Source organism: Kogia breviceps, chromosome 5 (assembly GCF_026419965.1).
Source record: "Kogia breviceps isolate mKogBre1 chromosome 5, mKogBre1 haplotype 1, whole genome shotgun sequence".
Classification (NCBI taxonomy): Eukaryota; Metazoa; Chordata; class Mammalia; order Artiodactyla; family Physeteridae; genus Kogia; species Kogia breviceps.
The window spans coordinates 69270356-69288489 of NC_081314.1; the positions used below are offsets into that span (position 1 = coordinate 69270356).

The 18134-nt window shown below is 41.3% G+C and overlaps 1 long non-coding RNA gene across 2 annotated transcripts in view; it reads left to right on the top strand.

Annotated features, from left to right (window-relative positions):
* Nucleotides 1–11026, top strand: part of LOC136794251 (uncharacterized) — an 89356-nt gene extending 78330 nt beyond the window's left edge. The window contains exon 3 of one of the 2 annotated variants that reach the window (XR_010840711.1): nt 10726–11026. This is a non-coding gene — a long non-coding RNA (uncharacterized lncRNA). The remainder of the gene's footprint in view (nt 1–10725) is intronic. The other variant, XR_010840712.1, reaches the window with a different exon arrangement.
* The last annotated feature ends 7108 nt before the right edge of the window (nt 11027–18134 follow it).

Sequence of the window (18134 nt, forward strand, 5' to 3'; positions counted from 1 at the left end):
AAAGCCATGATAACTTTTAAAGATGCCAAACAGAATGATTCCTAATTAAGTGTCTATAAATGTGGACTGCTGTGTTCCCAAACTGTTCCCTGTAGGGAACTGCTTCTAGGAAACGTTCATAGGTACACAGCAAAATAAGGAAGAAAGAAAGAAAGAAGGAAGGAAGGAAGGAAAGAGGAAGGAAGGGAGGGAATGAAAAAATTTAAATTCACGGTCAAAAAACTTTGGGAAGAATTTGTTTACTACAGGGACCCCCTCTTGGAGATTCACTCTCCAATATTTAAAACCCCAAGTAGTTTCATTGTAAAGAAATCTGTTTTAATTTTAATTAACTAAGCATTTTCCAAATTTGCTTGAATACATGAAAGCTTTTGATTTTTCTTTATGCTTCCCCAGATCCCAATTTTCGGAAATATTGATTTATATAAATTTTAGGTCAATTGTATAATTCTGAAAAATGTGTAAGACTGAAATGGAATAGGATAATGTGTAAGCCTTGCCTTAAATCAGGTCCTCAGGAGGCAAACTTTGAGATGAGCCCTGGTGTGTAGGAGGGTTACAGAGTGGTGTCCCTAGGATCAACACTTGTGGGGAGTTAAGACCTAGCCCTGGACAGTGGGAGAGCTTGAACTGGGTTGTAGTGACCACAAAGGCCTCACACTATTATAGGGGATCTCTGAAGCTGGGATGGCCCCTCAGAATTGTCCTGTCTTGAGGGAAAGGGCCGGCATTCGTACCCCTCATCACCAGGCTGCGTCCGTGGTGGGGGTGTGCTCTTGGGTTAGGTGGCTCTCTTCCACTGAGAGTAATTATGGGGGAAGGATGCAGCTGCACTCTCTGATTCCTAGAGAGGCCATCACAGCTGGGAGATTGAGTGCCTCCGTCCTAAAGAAGGCATCTGGGGAGCACTGCAGCATCCATTTCAGCCCACTGTGTGCCACTTGGATCCATGTGCTTTGTACAGTAAATCCTGGGAACAGCTCCTCCAGAATTCTGGTTGATCAGTTTTCCTGGGGAAACTTACAAGAGGAAGGAAATGGAAGAACAATGCAGCTCATATAGAGGTTGCAGGTGATAGGCATTGTTTCCTTCCTCCGCTACCATACCAGACACCCCTCATCCACAGCTGGCAACTCTGTTGGTCTAGGTGGCTTACCTGATGTGGTGACCAGAGGTTTTTTTTTTTTCCCTTAAAGGGTCTGAGCCTTATGGCCATGACTGCTGCACTTCTATTTATTATCAGAATTGGATGCTGAACATTTTCTTCTTGCTCCTGTTGGCTAAGAGCAGCCCTACCGCCTCCTTATAACTGAGCCAGTTACCTGCCAGGACAGTGATGCCTTGCCTTGCCTACTGTTCTCTTGACACAAGGAGTCAAAAGTAACCCCCTGCCAGCCATAGTTAAAAATTTAATGGGAACCTTGCTGGGTCCTCTGTTGGAAGCCCTTCTCTCTGAAAAACAGAACCCTTAAATCCATAAAGCTCAGAGTTATGGGCATGGGAAACATAAATTTCACAAGTGGGTGGCTAGGAGTGATGGTGAGTGGGTGATTCCTAATTCTGCCCCTTGGTTTCTGGACCCATGTATTCTACCTACTGAAGACACAGCACTATGTTACAGCAGTTTGTTTACAGCTTTCAAATTTTTAGTCTCAGGACTCCTTTATACTCTTAAAAATTATTGAGGACCCCCACAGAGCTTTTGTTTATGTGGGTGATAACTATTAATATTGTATTAGAATTCAAAACTGAGAACATTTTGAAATGCTTCTTTTCATTTGAAGATAACAGTGAGGAACACACAGCAGGTTAACAGAAATAACATCTTAGCATAATTATTACGAAATTACTTTTGACCTGGTGGAACTCTGAGATCCATCCTAAAATGTCATATTGTTCCAGAATATGAAGGAGAATGATAAGGGACAAAATTTGGTAAGTGAATTTTACTTGCTTTGGCTTGTAACACTTGAATCTTAAAAGAAGCTATGGAATGTGTTAAAATGTTGGTAAAGTTTGATCCAGTTTTATGGGCTTTGCCTCCTTGATTAACTGATGAATGCCTTTGCCAACAATATGAAGGGTTATTCTTCACTTTCTGTGTAATCTACCTTCATAGCAAAAATACTTTATGTTAGCTTTGTTATATCCTTGATTATTTAGGAAAAAAGAATCTCAGTTATAAAAGAAGTTACATATACTTTATAATCATTTTACTTTCTATTTTTTTCAGTAAATTTTTTTATTTTTATTTTGATTAAATAGCTAACTATCGTTTTTCAGGCACCCATCATCCCATCTTTTTTTTTTTTTTTTCGGTATGCGGGCCTCTCACTGTTGTGGCCTCTCCCGCTGCGGAGCACAGGCTCCGGACACACAGGCTCAGCGGCCATGGCTCACGGGCCCAGTCGCTCCGCAGCACGTGGGATCTTCCCAGACCGGGGCACGAACCCGTGTCCCCTGCATCGGCAGGCGGACTCTCAACCACTGCGCCACCAGGGAAGCCCCCATGATCCCATCTTAATCAAATGTCCAAATCTCCTCTAACAACTTTTTTGATTTTTGCATTCCCCAAATCAGATCCAAATATAGAAATACCGAAATAAAGAAAGAAAAAAAGAGAATGTTTTAGGATATCTTTTACACTGAAATCTATTTTGATATTTCCCAGAGGGCCCCCCCAAAATCACAAAGATTTGTGTTCTGTCACCTTATAAAAAGAGAGATGCTAGAAATAATTTGGGGTTTTTTGATATGTTACTATTTTGTAAAGTTTCATGGAAAAAAATTGTCAAATCAGAAGAGACACACAGCCTTCCCTAGGTTAAATTTGGGTAGGTAAAACCTTATTAATATAAAGATTTCAGAAAGTATATGATTCATGGGAAGTCCCTGGATGTTTGCCAGTGTCCTCACTTTCCATAATATATTTTAACTTCAGAGGAAACACTGAATAGACTCTGTTTAGTTTTCCTATATTTGTCAGAATCCTTGTGGTGCTTTGCCTAAAGTTAGACAGCAACAATAGTATAGTGTTATCCATCATTTCAGTTACTGTTTAAAGTGTTAACTTTGTCACAGTCTTTTTTTTTAAACATCTTTATTGGAGTATAATTGCTTTACAATGTTTTGTTAGTTTCTGCTGTATAACAAAATGAATCAGCCGGGCTTCCCTGGTGGCGCAGTGGTTAAGAGTCCGCCTGCCAATGCAGGGGACAAGGGTTCGTGCCCCGGACCGGGAAGATCCCACATGCCGTGGAGCGGCTAGGCCCGTGAGCCATGGCCGCTGGACCTGTGCATCCGGAGCCTGTGCTCCGCAATGGGAGAGGCCATAACAGTGAGAGGCCCGCGTACCGCTAAAAAAAAAAAAAAAAAAGAATCAGCTATACGTATACATATATCCCCATATCTCCTCCCTCTTGTACCTCCCTCCCACTCTCCCTATCCCACCACCCCTCTAGGTGGTCACAAAGCACCCAGCTGATCTCCCTGTGCTATGAGGCTGCTTCCCACTAGCTATCTATTTTACATTTGGTAGTGTCACAGTCTTTAAATTTGAATCTAGTATCTTCTGTGACACTGGTTTTCAACTGGAGATGCACGTCAGACTTACCTATAGAGTTGGGGTTTTTTCAAAAATTTATTTATTTATTTTATTTATTTTTGGCTGCGTTGAGTCTTTGTTGCTGCGTGCAGGCTTTCTCTAGTTGTGGTGAGCAGGGGCTGCTCTTCATTGTGGTGCGCGGGCTTCTCATTGCGGTGCTTTTCTTGTTGCAGAGCACGGGCTCTAGGCATGTGGGCTTCAGTAGTTGTGGCGCATGGGCTTCATTGCTCCGCGGCATGTGGGAACTTCCCGGACCAGGGCTCAAACCCATGTCCCCTGCATTGGCAGGCGGATTCTTAACCACTGCGTCACCAGGGAAGCCCTACCTATAGAGTTTTATAAAAATACAGCCGTCTAGGACCTATGCCAGATTTACTGATTCTCTTCATATTCCTGGTATATTCTTACAATATGCTTGGTATAATCTTGGTATATTTTGTGTATTATGTCTCAGGATTATTCTGCTATATCTCAAGGCTTTTCCTCTATAAAATTATGTTCATTCATTTTTAGAAATTAAATATTCTCTGACTTCTCTGAAAATAGGCTTCATCATTATTCTTAGAGACATATTGTCTAAAACTTGTTTTGGAATTGCTTTATCATCTTGTTATGCATGCCACAGAAGCAATCACATTTCCTTGTCAGTTACATTATTCTTTTGTGTGTGTGTGTGTGTGTGTGTGTGTGTGTGTGTGTGTGTGTGTGTGGTATGCAGGCCTCTCACTGCTGTGGCCTCTCCCGTTGCGGAGCACAGGCTCCGGACGCGCAGGCTCAGCGGCCATGGCTCACAGGCCCAACCGCTCTGCGGCACGTGGGATCTTCCCGGAACGGGGCACGAACCCGTGTCTCCTGCATCGGCAGGCAGATTCTCAACCACTGTGCCACCAGGGAAGCCCATACATTATTCTTATTATGAATTCTCATTAGACTTTTACATTTGAAAATTATCAGTAGTTAATTAACCACAGCCATTTTCTCTGTAATTTAAGATAGTTTTTTTTTAAGACTTTTTTTTTATGTGGACCAATTTTAAAGTCTTTATAGAATTTGTTATAATATTGCTTCTGCTTTATGTTTTGGTTTTTTGGCTGCGAGACATGTGGGATCTTAGCTCCCCAACCAGGGATCGAACATGCACCTCCTGCATTGGAAGGTGAAGTTTTAACCACTGGATTTCCAGGGAAGTCCCTAAGATAGCTTTTATCTTCTCTGGTGCTTGCCTGAAGGCTCTGCTATCAACTATAGACCTGAGTTTTCAACAAAGATGGACAATCTCAGAGCCCCATGGAAAGGACTATATCAGGTGCTACAAACCACTGACACGTCAAAGAGTAGACTCTTGGGTACAGCCTTCTGATGCATCACTTGGACAACTTTCGGGCCATACCAGTGGATTGAGTCAAGATTTCCAGAATTCTTTTCCATTTAAAAGCTTACAGGCTCATAAGGCTGCTAACTCGAGATCTAGTAGAACAGGAATTAATTACGTAGGACTGAATGAACTGATGAGAAAAATTTTATTGTGATTATTTGTTTAGAATATTGTTGATATTTCAACTTCTACTTTCCAGATATAAAATCAAACCTTTTTTTTTCTTTTTAAATTCTCTGTAATCCACGACAATTTAGTAGAATCTGCTTTTATATACTGGAATATAACATTTAAAAATTATATCTGATTCTCACTTATCCCCCCTGAAATCAGAAACTCTTCTTAAGTCTACTTTTCTTGGCAATATAGTTATTTTATATAGGTTCTGTAAAAATCTTCCTTTTTTTAAAAACCAGAATATAATTGGGAAGGTCAATCATGTAACCAAAGCTTTACCTGGAATGTCGTATTTAAGAATGGTGCTTGTTTAATGGAACTTAGGGGGCCAGTGCTTATAAAGTCTTCTCAGGAAAACTGGCCTGGTACCTGGTTCACAGGGTCTCAACCTGAGGCCAAAGGACCACTGCAAGATAGTTACTCAAGTGTGCTGGCAGCTCCTCCCTGGCTGTTGGCCAGAGACCATACCACCTGGGGCCTTTCTATAAGCAACTGGAGTCTCCTCATGACATGGGAGCTGATTCACCCAGTCCCAGTCATCCGAGGGGGGGTGCGGAGAGAGAGAGAACAAGAAGGAAGTCCCAATGCTTTTTATGACCTAGTCTCAGAGTCACACTGTCACTTTTGCCTTATTCAATTCGTTAAAAGTGAGTCACTAAGTCTGGCCCACACTCAAAGGGAGGGGAACAAAGCTTCAGCTCTTGAAGGAATGAGTACCAAAGAATTTAGGGACACATTTGAAACCCATCCTGAGGGCAAACTGAGGTTTTTGTCTTCCAAAGCCCTGGCCTTTATCATTCTAGGCTCTCTCCTCACCCTTGGGTAACTGTACAAGTTAGTGGATAAAACAGTCTTGTAAACAAGTAGCAATAAAACAAAGCAGGCCGAAATCATGTGCTATGATAGAGGCACAAAAACTGCCAGGAAAGGACACTAAATCCAGCTGGGACAATCAGGGGACCTCATGAAGGAAGTGGCCTTTGACGTGAGTCTTGAAGAATGAGAGGATGTTAATGGTCTAAGATTCGAAGCCAGAAGGAGGGAGCGGCCAGTGAAGGGAGCAAGGCGAATGGTGGTACAGAGGCAGGAGGCATTACACGTTGGCGCTTTCGGGAGCAGTGAACACCACCATGTCACTAAAAACAATTCAAATAAAATAACGAATGTTTAACTTTAAAGAAGAGAGTGGCATGGGATTCTGCATAAATGAGAACGTGGAGGAGACAAGGCTGGTTGGGGCTAGACAATGGGAAGCCTTGTATGTCAGAGTTAGGAGATGAGAAATCAGGAAAGGTTTCCAGATGGGAGACTGGCACGGTTACATCTGTGCTTTAGAAGATCCGCTGGGTGATCGTGTGAATGCTGGGTCTGAGGCGGAAAGGCTAGAGGTGGAATGGCCACACGGCAAGCTGCTGAAGTCAACAAGCACCCTGCTTATCCCACACTGCAGCTCAGAGATTCTCCATCCTGGCTGCTCATTGGAGGCACCTGGGGGGCTTCTGAGACCTGGTGCCCAGGCCTCACCCCCCAGAGGTTCTGATTTAATTATTCAGAGGTGGGTTTAGGCGCTCCAGGTGACCCTGACGTGCACCCAGGCTGAGAAGAACACGGTGACGCAGAGAAAGGGGAGAGAGGGTGAAAAGGGAAGTCTCACCTCCAGGCAAAATTGGACTATTTCCTCTTCTTGCCTCACTTTCCGAATTTTTCTTCTACCTCCTTGGGTCCTCATCCCTCAGTTCTTTGTGTTTTTATTTCTTTTGAGTTCCTCTTGGATGTACCCCTGTTTTATCTGACTATTCTATTCCCCAAAATGTTTCAAGTTCTCAAACTGCCTGTCTTCTCTCATGACTCAGTAAACATCCATTTCCTCAGGGCAGCCGATATCAACTAGGTATTAAGAGGAGAGCAGTCGATTAGACTAATTCACACTAAGATGTGAATGCCTGATAACCCCATAATCCACTTAAGGGTATTTGATTTTTAATTTTTTTCTAACCTTATAAAACAATAATTTCACACTTATAGACAAGTTACAAGAAAAAATCAAGGATTTTCTATATACTGTCTTTAGAAATACATCTGTTTTATTCTGTCTCTGCACACACCCAGACACAGACACAGACACACACACACATTTGTTTTGTTTTTCTGAACCATTCTGGAGTAAAGTTCAAGCTTATCACCAAATGCTTCCCTTTACACCTCCTAAGAACAGACATTCTCCTACACAGCCACAATACACTGGCCAAAATTAGCACATTAACATTGTTACAATCTATCCTCTAATCTACAGACTCAGCTTTACTGATTATCTCAATAATATCCTTTTTAGAAACACAACAACAGCAATAACAACAAGAATATGTTTTACCCCCTTTCATTTCTGGTCCAAGAAAGAAACACATGATTATGCATTGCATTCAGTCATTATGCCTCTTAGGTCTCTTCCAACCTGGGACATTTCTCCCGTCTTCCCTTGCTTTCCACAATCTTGATATTTTTGAAGAGCACAAGGCAATCATTTTGCAGGCCGTCCCTCACTTGGGGTTTGTCTGATGCTTCCTGAAAATTAGATTCGTTCTCCGCGTCTTTGTCAGGAACACCCCTGAAGTGATGCTGTGTTCTCCGTGCATCCTATCAGGGGCCACACAGTGTTCTCTTGTCCCAGTAATCGTGCTGTTAACTTCTACCATTCAGTTAGGATGGGTTCTACTAGGTTTCTCTGTAAAGTTAATAAGTGTTTTGTTAGTAATTAGTAACAGTTTTGTGGGACTATACTGTGAGACCATATAAATATCCTGTTCCTCAGCAAACTTTCACCCATTGGATGCAAACTGGCATCCATTGATGATCCTTGCCTCAATTCACCATTACTGTGATGATTTATTCTAATTTTATATCTTCTATATTTATTAGTTGGTTTCTACTATAAAGGAGAGCTTTTCCTTCTCTTCCATTTATCTGTTTATTTATAGACTGGTGAATGCCTGTCTTATTCAATAGATTATTTATTTTGATGCCCAAATTGGCTCAGATTTGACCAAAGAGAACTGCGTCAAGCTGGCTGGATTATTTGATTTTTAAATGAGGTCAACTTTCCATTCAAATATGTCTCCAAATAGTACAAGTAAGTTCTTAAGAGCAAATGAAGTGGACAGTTTAGGCAGCGTGCCAGAGGGTGATGGTGAGCAGACTAGCCTTTACTGGATCAGTGCGTCCCAAACCGTTCCAGCTTCTCAGAGCTTCTTCCTTCTTCTCTCTCCTAAAATGGCATTAAATGCTGGAGCTTGGAGGGACGTTAGAGATCATCAGGTCTGTGGTTCCCAAACACTGGCTTGTGCCAAGGGCTGTGTGACTACAACTCCTGGCGCGTTGACTCAACAAAACAGGCGCTCCTCCCGCCAGAGATTCTGACTCAAATGGCAAGGCCCGGGTGGGTGGGCATTTTGCCTGTTTGGAGAGTTCCCCACGTGACTCCTTTGCCCAGCATCACCACCCCACCTTACACACACTTCCTCCTTTTACAGGTGAGGAACCAGGGACTCAGAGAGGGATATCATCGTGCTCTAGATCACACCATTAGTGACAGAACTAGGAGGAAACTCCAGGCTTCTTGGCTGGTCAAGATCTGCTTTTTGCCTGCATTGCTCTGCCACCTTCCAGGTCTTTGAAAGCTCTGAGGTTTACAACCCTCAATGCAGTAAGAATGAGGAATTAACCTGCAGGATGGGCAATGTATAAGTTAGGTGTTCGTAAACGAGGTGCAGCCTCTGCTTATTTACTTGATAATTGCCTGCAGTATAGTTTGTTTAATTTAAACAGATCCCCAGAGTTTTATCATTGTAAATTGAAAATAATAATACCCACTTCATGTTGTTATGAACGTTAATTTTGGAGGTACTCTATAGAAAGACCTGGCATTTTTACTACCTTTTGCTAACACTTTTGCTGGAGAATGCATTATCCATTCCCCCTGCCTCCAAACACTCGCACATGTGCTCACACAAACTGCCCTGATGTCATTTAAGAAAGCTCTTTCTGTACTACTTCTTCCTTCTTTTTTTTTTTTTTTTTTTTTTTTTTTTTTTTTTTTTTTTTGCGGTATGCGGGCCTCTCACTGTTGTGGCCTCTCCCGTTGCGGAGCACAGGCTCCGGACGCGCAGGCCCAGCGGCCATGGCTCACGGGCTTAGTTGCTCCGCGGCATGTGGGATCTTCCCGGACCAGGGCACGAACCCGTGTCTCCTGCATCGGCAGGCGGACTCTCAACCACTGCGCCACCAGGGAAGCCCCCTTCCTCCTTCTTTACTTACTGATCTCCTACTGAGAAGAGCAATATGCCCTTTCACTGAATAGCGAAAGACAACTGTAAGATAAATGGGTTCCGTTGCCTTGCACACACATGTCCTCCCTGGGACCATTCTGAGCTGTGGGCCACAGGAATTTGACTATTAAACAAAATTAACCTTTAAACAACCCTGATAATCCAGGGTCTCCATCCAATAACAGCTTAATCACTGACATTACAAATCTAGACACCATCTAATATTTCAAAGGCTTTGTGGACTACAGTGAAGGAGGGAGAACATGTTACAAACATGCTCATGAATATGGATAACTATGACATCGTGTCAGTGTGCTCAAGACCTCAGATGGTCCACAGTTTATTTTTTCATTAGGTATGCCATTTATTAAGCTGCAGCTCCCTCCCAGTACCTTCCATCTGTTGTTTTCTTTAAGGGAACCTGTAGGGCAGGCCAGCACCAGGGGGCTAGAGGCTCTGAGCACCTAGTAAGTTTCCATTTCTCCATCCTTCCACCGTCACCTACCTTGGCCTCCAAAAGAGGATGCACTCTCCTGATGGTATAAGACAACGTGAAGTTAAGAAGTGGTTTGGAGTGGGGACATCCAGGCCCTAGAGACAAAGAGAGTGACTGATGAGGCTGTGTTGTTCTGGACGAGATACACCTGCTTAAGGTACTCAGTGGGGATGGAGCAAAGCAGTGACTCTTCCTGTGTTTTTTTAGTAACTTCAGCAAAGGAGCTTAGCATCACTGCTAATCAAAAACCTCTGGCGTAGTAATAACATAAGCAGTCACAGTGCTTCAGCATTTAAGGGGCTGTGGTGGTTCTAAAATAAGTCCACACATATACACACTATTATGTATAAAATAGATAATTAATAAGGACCTGCTGTATAGCACAGGGAACTCTACTCAGTGCTCTGTAATGGCCGATATGGGAAAGGAATCTAAAAAAGAGTGGGTATATGTATAACTGATTCACTTTACTATGCATCTGAAAGTAACACAACATTGTAAATCAACTGTACTCCAATAAAAATTAAAAATTAAAAAAATAAAAATAAAATAGGAAAATAAATAAAATAAAGTAAGTCCACAAACTTTAAATCTCCCCCTTCAGAGCAGCCTAATTCCTCTCTTGAGTATGGCCTATATACTTTTAAATTGTAGAATGTAGCAGAAATGATAGAATATGACACCCAAGGTTAGATCCTAAAAGACATTGCACTTCTCTTTTGCTGTTTCTTTGGGATCATGTACTCTGCAGGAAGCCTGATGCCATGTCAGAAGGACACTCAAGCAGCTCCGTGGAGAAGGTCACAGAGCGAGGAACTGAGCCCTCTATCCCACAGCCGTGTGAGTGAGCCTTCTAGGGAGCAGATCTTCAGGTCCCAGTCCAGCCAACAGATGACTGCAACCACAGCCGACCTGGAGGATGCAGCCCCATGGGAGACCCTGAATCTTCTCCTCTTCCAGGCAACTGCCCTTCAGAGCCACCTAGCTAAGCTGACTCCAAATCCCTTAACCACAAACATGGCGAGGTAATAAAATTGTGTTGTTTAAGCTGCTAAGTTGTATGGTATTTGTTGCATAGCAATAGATAACTAATACAGGGCTCTTAATCTTTTCCATAGCAACCATGATAACAGGTGATCTGGGCTCGGCTTGAACACTCCCACTGACAGAGAGCTTGCTTCCTCCCAGGCAGCCCGGTGCACAGCTGGCCACTCTGAGCGCTACCAAGCGCTGTTTTGGCTTCTCTGTAACTTCCATCCCTGGTTCAAGGTGTGCCCTTTGAAGCCACGGTGAATCCTCTCCTTTTCCACGTGACTGCCCTTCAGTTATGTGAAGGCAGTGATTACGCCTGCCCCTGGGTCCTCTTCCACTGGCCAAAGGAGTCAGGAGGGGAAGCAGTACATTTTGAGGGCTCTGGGAGAGGAGCCATTGCCTGGAATTAGCCCACAGCCTTTCATGCACTAACCCAAGAGGGACTGGATTCCTAGAGGCCTTGGGAAATGGGTGGCACCTATCCTAAATCACCAGATTATAACTATAGCAGTAACACTGATAATAATTATTAGTACTAACATAGCACTTACTGTGTGGCAGGCTCTCTTCTATGTGTGTTACATGTGCTAAGTCATTTAATACTCATGACAGCTTATTATTATTGCTCCTTTTCACAGATGAGGAAACTATGGTGGTTATAACTTGCCCAAATCCCACAACTAGTAAATGGCAGAACAGGATTTATAGCCATTGTATCCTCATCACAACTCAGTACTGCCTTCCCTGCTGGGTCTAGCGCATCTCAGAGCTGCTTTGAAATCTGTATGGAAACAAAAGTAATAGCTACCATTTACTAAGCACCTGCTCTGTGTCAGGACCTGGACTCAGTGCGTTGCATGCACAAGAAAAGTGAATGCCCACGGTCAATGACTTGTTAAACATTTATTTATCATACACTGCCACTTTCCTGGCCCATATGGGATCATAGCAGTAATTCAGGCTTGGGTCCTGCTCTCAAGAGTTTTTCATTTCTGGAGGAATAAATAACTATACTTTCAGGTGGCAGCTAAGAGTTGCTCTAGATAGAGCAATGACACACAGACAGGGAGATGGGGGTATGGAAGGGACCCGAGGTGACTTCTTTTGCAGGCAGCATTTGAGCTAGTTTTTGAAGGATGATACCATTGTGGAAAATAGAGATGGGAGAAGAACATTCTAGGAGAAGAAGCAGCACAAGAACTAAGATGAGGATAATGAGGCTATGCCATACCTGAGGACAAAATGAGGGATGGAAAGATGGAGATATACTGGGGGTGTTTTTAGCCTAATCACATGTCTGCCAGGTGATTTGATAAGGACTTGTGGTCTTGGGGATGCCATTCATTTGTGATTGCAGCAAATCCACTCCAGGCTGTAAAAGCTAAGGTTCTATGAGGCCTTTATCTGCAAGCAAATGAAAACTGTCAGATCCTTAGAGCCCCCAGGACACTCGTTTATCATGGTGAGAAATGTTGATATTAATAAGCCCTTCCACCTGGTACAATCTCCTGTCATCACCCCCCACTACCAGTTTCTATTTGGAGAATAAAACTGGCAGCAAACAGAGCTTCACACTTCTTGCAGACCTGTTGGATAAACACAAGCAAACACTAACAGCAACCATTTCACACCCAATGAATGGGAGGTGAAGGTGTCGGACTGCATGGCAGGATATCTGAGAGCTGCTTTTGCTTGGATTCTCTCTCCCCTGGACCTGACAGCAATGGGCAACATGTGACCCTCCCCGACTTCCTGCATGTGGAGTGCCTAAATGCACTGGGGCAAAGTCGGAACTCAAGTACCCAGGTCAGGGAAAGCCCCCTCCAAGGGATGGGGCATGCTTTTAAACCCATCCTTTTTGAGATCTGAGAGAAGAGGCAGATTTAGATTTTATGAGGCCTGAAGCTTGTGCCATGTGGAGCCCGCTTTAAGAAAAAGGATACCAAATTATGGATACAAAGTGAGATTTGAAAGTCACGATTTATTTAGAATGAGAAAAGAAATTATAACAAAACTCAAAGCTTAAAAACGCTGACCAATACCATAAACATCACAAAATACAGAAAGATGATACTTTGCTAGCTGCCTGACATATGACTAAAATATTTATTCCTACCTTTTTTGAACCACATACTCTTTAGATCACTTCTTCAAATGGCACCAATTTAATAATAGATCTGCAGAGAGGAGACAAGTTAGTCTTATATCCAGCATGTTTGTTCAACATTCTTTTCTTATCGATTGTTTCAAAAGATTTCTTCCAGCTTCACAACTCATTATTGGAAATGCCATGTAAATGTTTAGGATTGTTGTCAATTTGGGGAAAACTTCCAATAAAATTTCTTTCCATATGATTGCTAGACTTCAGAGCACATCAAGTTTTCTTCAGCAGTGACTAATCTTAAACACTCCTTGAATTGAGAATTAGTCATTGATTCATTAATCAGTTGGTCATCCATGTCCTCATTACAGAGGCGTATCATGAGTTGTATGTTATCCTCATAGGTGTCAGTTTATCAGCAAGGAATGTAAATCTTTCCCCAACATGTTCATATGATTCACTCCTGTTCATTTACTGGATTATTAAATAATCCAAGAATCTATTCATTATTATTCTATTGAAAAGTTATCTCTTCCACTTACTAAATTACTGCTGTAGATATGATTAAACATTTTTTGGTTATAGTTCTATCTTTGATGTCAGAATAATTTCCATTTATTTCATTGTTTTTCTTTTTTCATTGACTTTTTTCCTGAAATTTCTCTCATTTCTTGAATAAATGTATTTAAAGATGATAAATGAGGGACTTCCCTGGTGGTCCAGTGGGTAAGACTCTGCTGTCCCAATGCAGGGGCCCAGGTTCCATCCCTGGTCGGGGAACTAGATCCCGCACCCATGCTGCAACTAAGAAGTCTGCATGCCACAACTAAGAGTCCGCATGCCACAACGAAGATCCCATGTGCCACAACTAAGACCCGGTGCAGCCAAAATAAATAAACAAATACAAAAAAAAGATGATAAATGAATGTCACCTTCACATATGCCAACATTGGGAGTCTATTCTACCGTATTTCCTTTATTGAAATGTTCCAAAATCTTTCCAAATTGAATTAAAATGACATATTGAGCTTTATGAACTTTTAAGTAAACACCCTGCTACTTATTTGTATTTGAGTTTCTCTTCTGAGTCTTCAAAAATATATTGTAGAGTCTTAAAGGTTGTTGTATCCATGTAGCAAGACTAGAACAGATTTATAATGGCAGACCAGTCATTATGAACATAATTCCAGTGTTATATGCTGTAGGACACATTCACACTGAAATAAAACCTCTGGTCCTGCACATTTTGCACAGTAGAAATATTCCTGGAAGCCATTCCTACACCAGATAGCCAACAATAACTCAACTATACATGAAAGTGATAGTGATTTCAAACCACATAATTATATCCCATTAAATGGAATAACTAAATTAAATATGTCCCCAACTCAACTTCCCCTTAGCCAAATATCCAAAATGCCCATCAGTACCACAGCATTACCTGGGATGAGGGAGAACGTGATGGAAAAGAAGTTGCAGTGCAAAAAGACAATGGTCTTCACCAATTTCCATAAAAAGTGTTCACTTTTAAGGAAGTGCTTGATTTGAAAGAATCACAATGGCTAAATCTGGGATAACTTGGGCAACAAAATAAATAATGATAGTAATGGATTGTAACCTATAGAAAAAGCTCATATCCATGAGTTTATAGTAGTATAAATAAAATAATTGATTAAATAAAGAAATGAGAGACAAGAGATAGCTCTTACTTACAGAAGATTTCAATTAATAAAAGTAGAGGGAATATAGAAATAGAAAATCACCATTTGACAAATACCACAGTACTAATTGTTGCAGGCAAGAAACATTAATGGATGTTAAAATCAGGGGGTGAAAGTGTGATGATAAATAGGATATTTACATTGTATCCAAGTGTCTCATCACATACTTATTAATTACTTGGGGGAAAAAAATCAAACTTTACAGAGGAGAAATCTGGCAGCAGCACCTTAACCAAGTAGTCAAAGTTAATGTCACCAGGGGGCAGCTTCAAGATGGTGGAAGAGTAAGACGCAGAGATCACCTTCCTCCCCACAGATACATCAGAAATACACATCAGTGAGAGGCCCACATACTGAAAAAAAAAAAAAATTTCCAACAAACAAAAGCCCAGGACCAGATGGCTTCACAGGTGAATTCTATCAAACATTTAGAGAAGCGCTAACACCTATCCTTCTCAAACTCTTCCAAAAGATAGCAGAGGGAGGAACACTCCCAAACTCATTCTATGAGGCCACCATCACCCTGACACCGAAACCAGACAAAGACATCACAAAGAAAGAAAACTACAAGCCAATATCACTGATGAACATAGATGCAAAAATCCTCAACAAAATACTAGCAAACAGAATCCAACAGCACATTAAAAGGATCATACACCACGATCAAGTGGGGTTTATTCCAGGAATGCAAGGGTTCTTCAATATATGCAAATCAATCAACGTGATACACCATATTAACAAATTGAAGGCGAAAAACCATATGATCATCTCAATCGATGCAGAGAAAGCTTTCAACAAAATTCAACACCCATTTATGATAAAAACCCTGCAGAAAGTAGGCACAGAGGGAACTTTCCTCAAAATAATAAAGGCCATATATGACAAACCCACAGTCAACATCGTCCTCAATGATGAAAAATTTAAACCATTTCCACTAATATCAGGAACAAGACAAGGTTGCCCACTCTCACCACGATTATTCAACATAGTTTTGGAAGTTTGGGCCACAACAATCAGAGAAGAAAAAGAAATAAAAGGAATCCAAATTGGAAAAGAAGAAGTAAAGCTGTCACTTTTTGCTGATGACATGATACTATACATAGAGACTCCTAAAGATTCTACCAGAAAACTACTAGAGCTAATCAATGAATTTGGTAAAGTAGCAGGATACAAAATTAATGCACAGAAATCTCTTGCATTCCTATACACTAATGATGAAAAATCTGAGAGTGAAATTAAGAAAACACTCCCATTTACCATTGCAACAAAAAGAATAAAATATCTAGGAATAAACCCACCTAAGGAGACAAAAGACCTGTATGCAGAAAATGATAAGACACTTATGAAAGAAATTAAAGATGATACAAATAGATGGAGAGATATACCATGTTCTTGGATTGGAAGAATCAACATTGTGAAAATGACTCTACTACCCAAAGCAATCTACAGATTTAATGCAATCCCTATCAAACTACCACCGGCATTTTTCACAGAACTAGAATAAAACATTTCACAATTTGTATGGAAACACAGAAGACCCCGAATAGCCAAAGCAATCTCGAGAAAGAAAAAGGGAGCTGGAGGAATCAGGCTCCCTGACTTCAGACTATACTACAAAGCTACAGTAAGGTACTGGCACAAAAACAGACATATAGATCAATGGAACAGGGTAGAAAGCCCAGAGATAAATCCATGCACATATGGTCACCTTACCTTTGATAAAGGAGGCAAGAATATACAGTAGAGAAAAGACAGCCTCTTCAATAAGTGGTGCTGGGAAAACTGGACAGGTACATGTAAAAGTATGAAATTAGAACCCTCCCTAACACCATACACAAAAATAAACTCAAAATGGATTAAAGACCTAAATGTAAGGCCAGACACTATCAAACTCTTAGAGGAAAACATAGGCAGAACACTCTATGACATAAATCACAGCAAGATCCTTTCTGACCCACCTCCTAGAGAAATGGAAATAAAAACGAAAATAAACAAATGGGACCTAATGAAACTTAAAGGCTTTTGCACAGCAAAGGAAATCATAAACAAGACCAAAAGACAACCCTCAGAATGGGAGAAAATAGTTGCAAATGAGGCAACTGACAAAGAGTTAATCTCCAAAATTTACAAGCAGCTCATGAAGCTCAATATCAAAATAACAAACAACCCAATCCAAAAATGGGCAGAAGACCTAAATAGACATTTCTCCAAAGAAGATATACAGATTTTCAACAAACACATGAAAGAATGCTCGACATCATTCATCATTAGAGAAATGCAAATCAAAACTACAATGAGATATCATCTCACACTGGTCAGAATGGCCATCATCAAAAACTCTAGAAACAATAAATGCTGGAGAGGGTGTGGAGAAAAGGGAACACTCTTGCACTGTTGGTGGGAATGTAAATTGATACAGCCAGTATGGAGAACAGTATGGAGCTTCCTTAAAAAACTACAAATAGTACTACCATATGACCCAGCAATCCCACTACTGGGCATATATGCTGAGAAAACCATAATTCAAAAAGAGTCATGTACCAAAATGTTCGTTGTAGCTCTGTTTACAATAGCCTGGATATGGAAGCAACCTAAGTGTCCATCAACAGATGAATGGATAAAGAAGATGTGGCACATATATACAATGGAATATTACTCAGCCATAAAAAGAAAAGAAGTTGATTTATTTGTAGTGAGGTGGATGGACCTAGAGTCTGTCATACAGAGTGAAATAAGTCAGAGAAAAAGAAATACCGTGTGCTAACACATATATATGGAATCTAAGAAGAAAAAAAAAGGTCATGAAGAACCTAAGGGCAAGACGGAAATAAAGACACAGACCTACTAGAGCATGGACTTGAGGATATGGGGAGGGGAAATTGTAAGCTGTGACAAAGTGAGAGAGGGGCATGGACATATATACACTACCAAACGTAAAATAGATAGCTAGTGGGAAGCAGCTGCATAACACAGGGAGATCAGCTCAGAGCTTTGTGACCACCTAGAGGGGTGGGATAGGGAGGGTGGGAGGGAGGGAGATGCAAAAGGGAAGAGATATGGGAACATATGTATATGTATAACTGATTCACTTTGTTATAAAGCAGAAACTAACACACCATTGTAAAGCAATTATACTCCAATAAAAATGTTAAAAAAAAAAAGTTAACGTCACCAGTCATGAGACACATCAACATCATGTACCACCTGATACAATGTCTGAGAAGAACAGAACATCACTATCACATCAGTGAACTCTTTAGGGGTCCAGTGGTTTTGGGCTTGCAGGGACATCTCTTGAAAATAAGG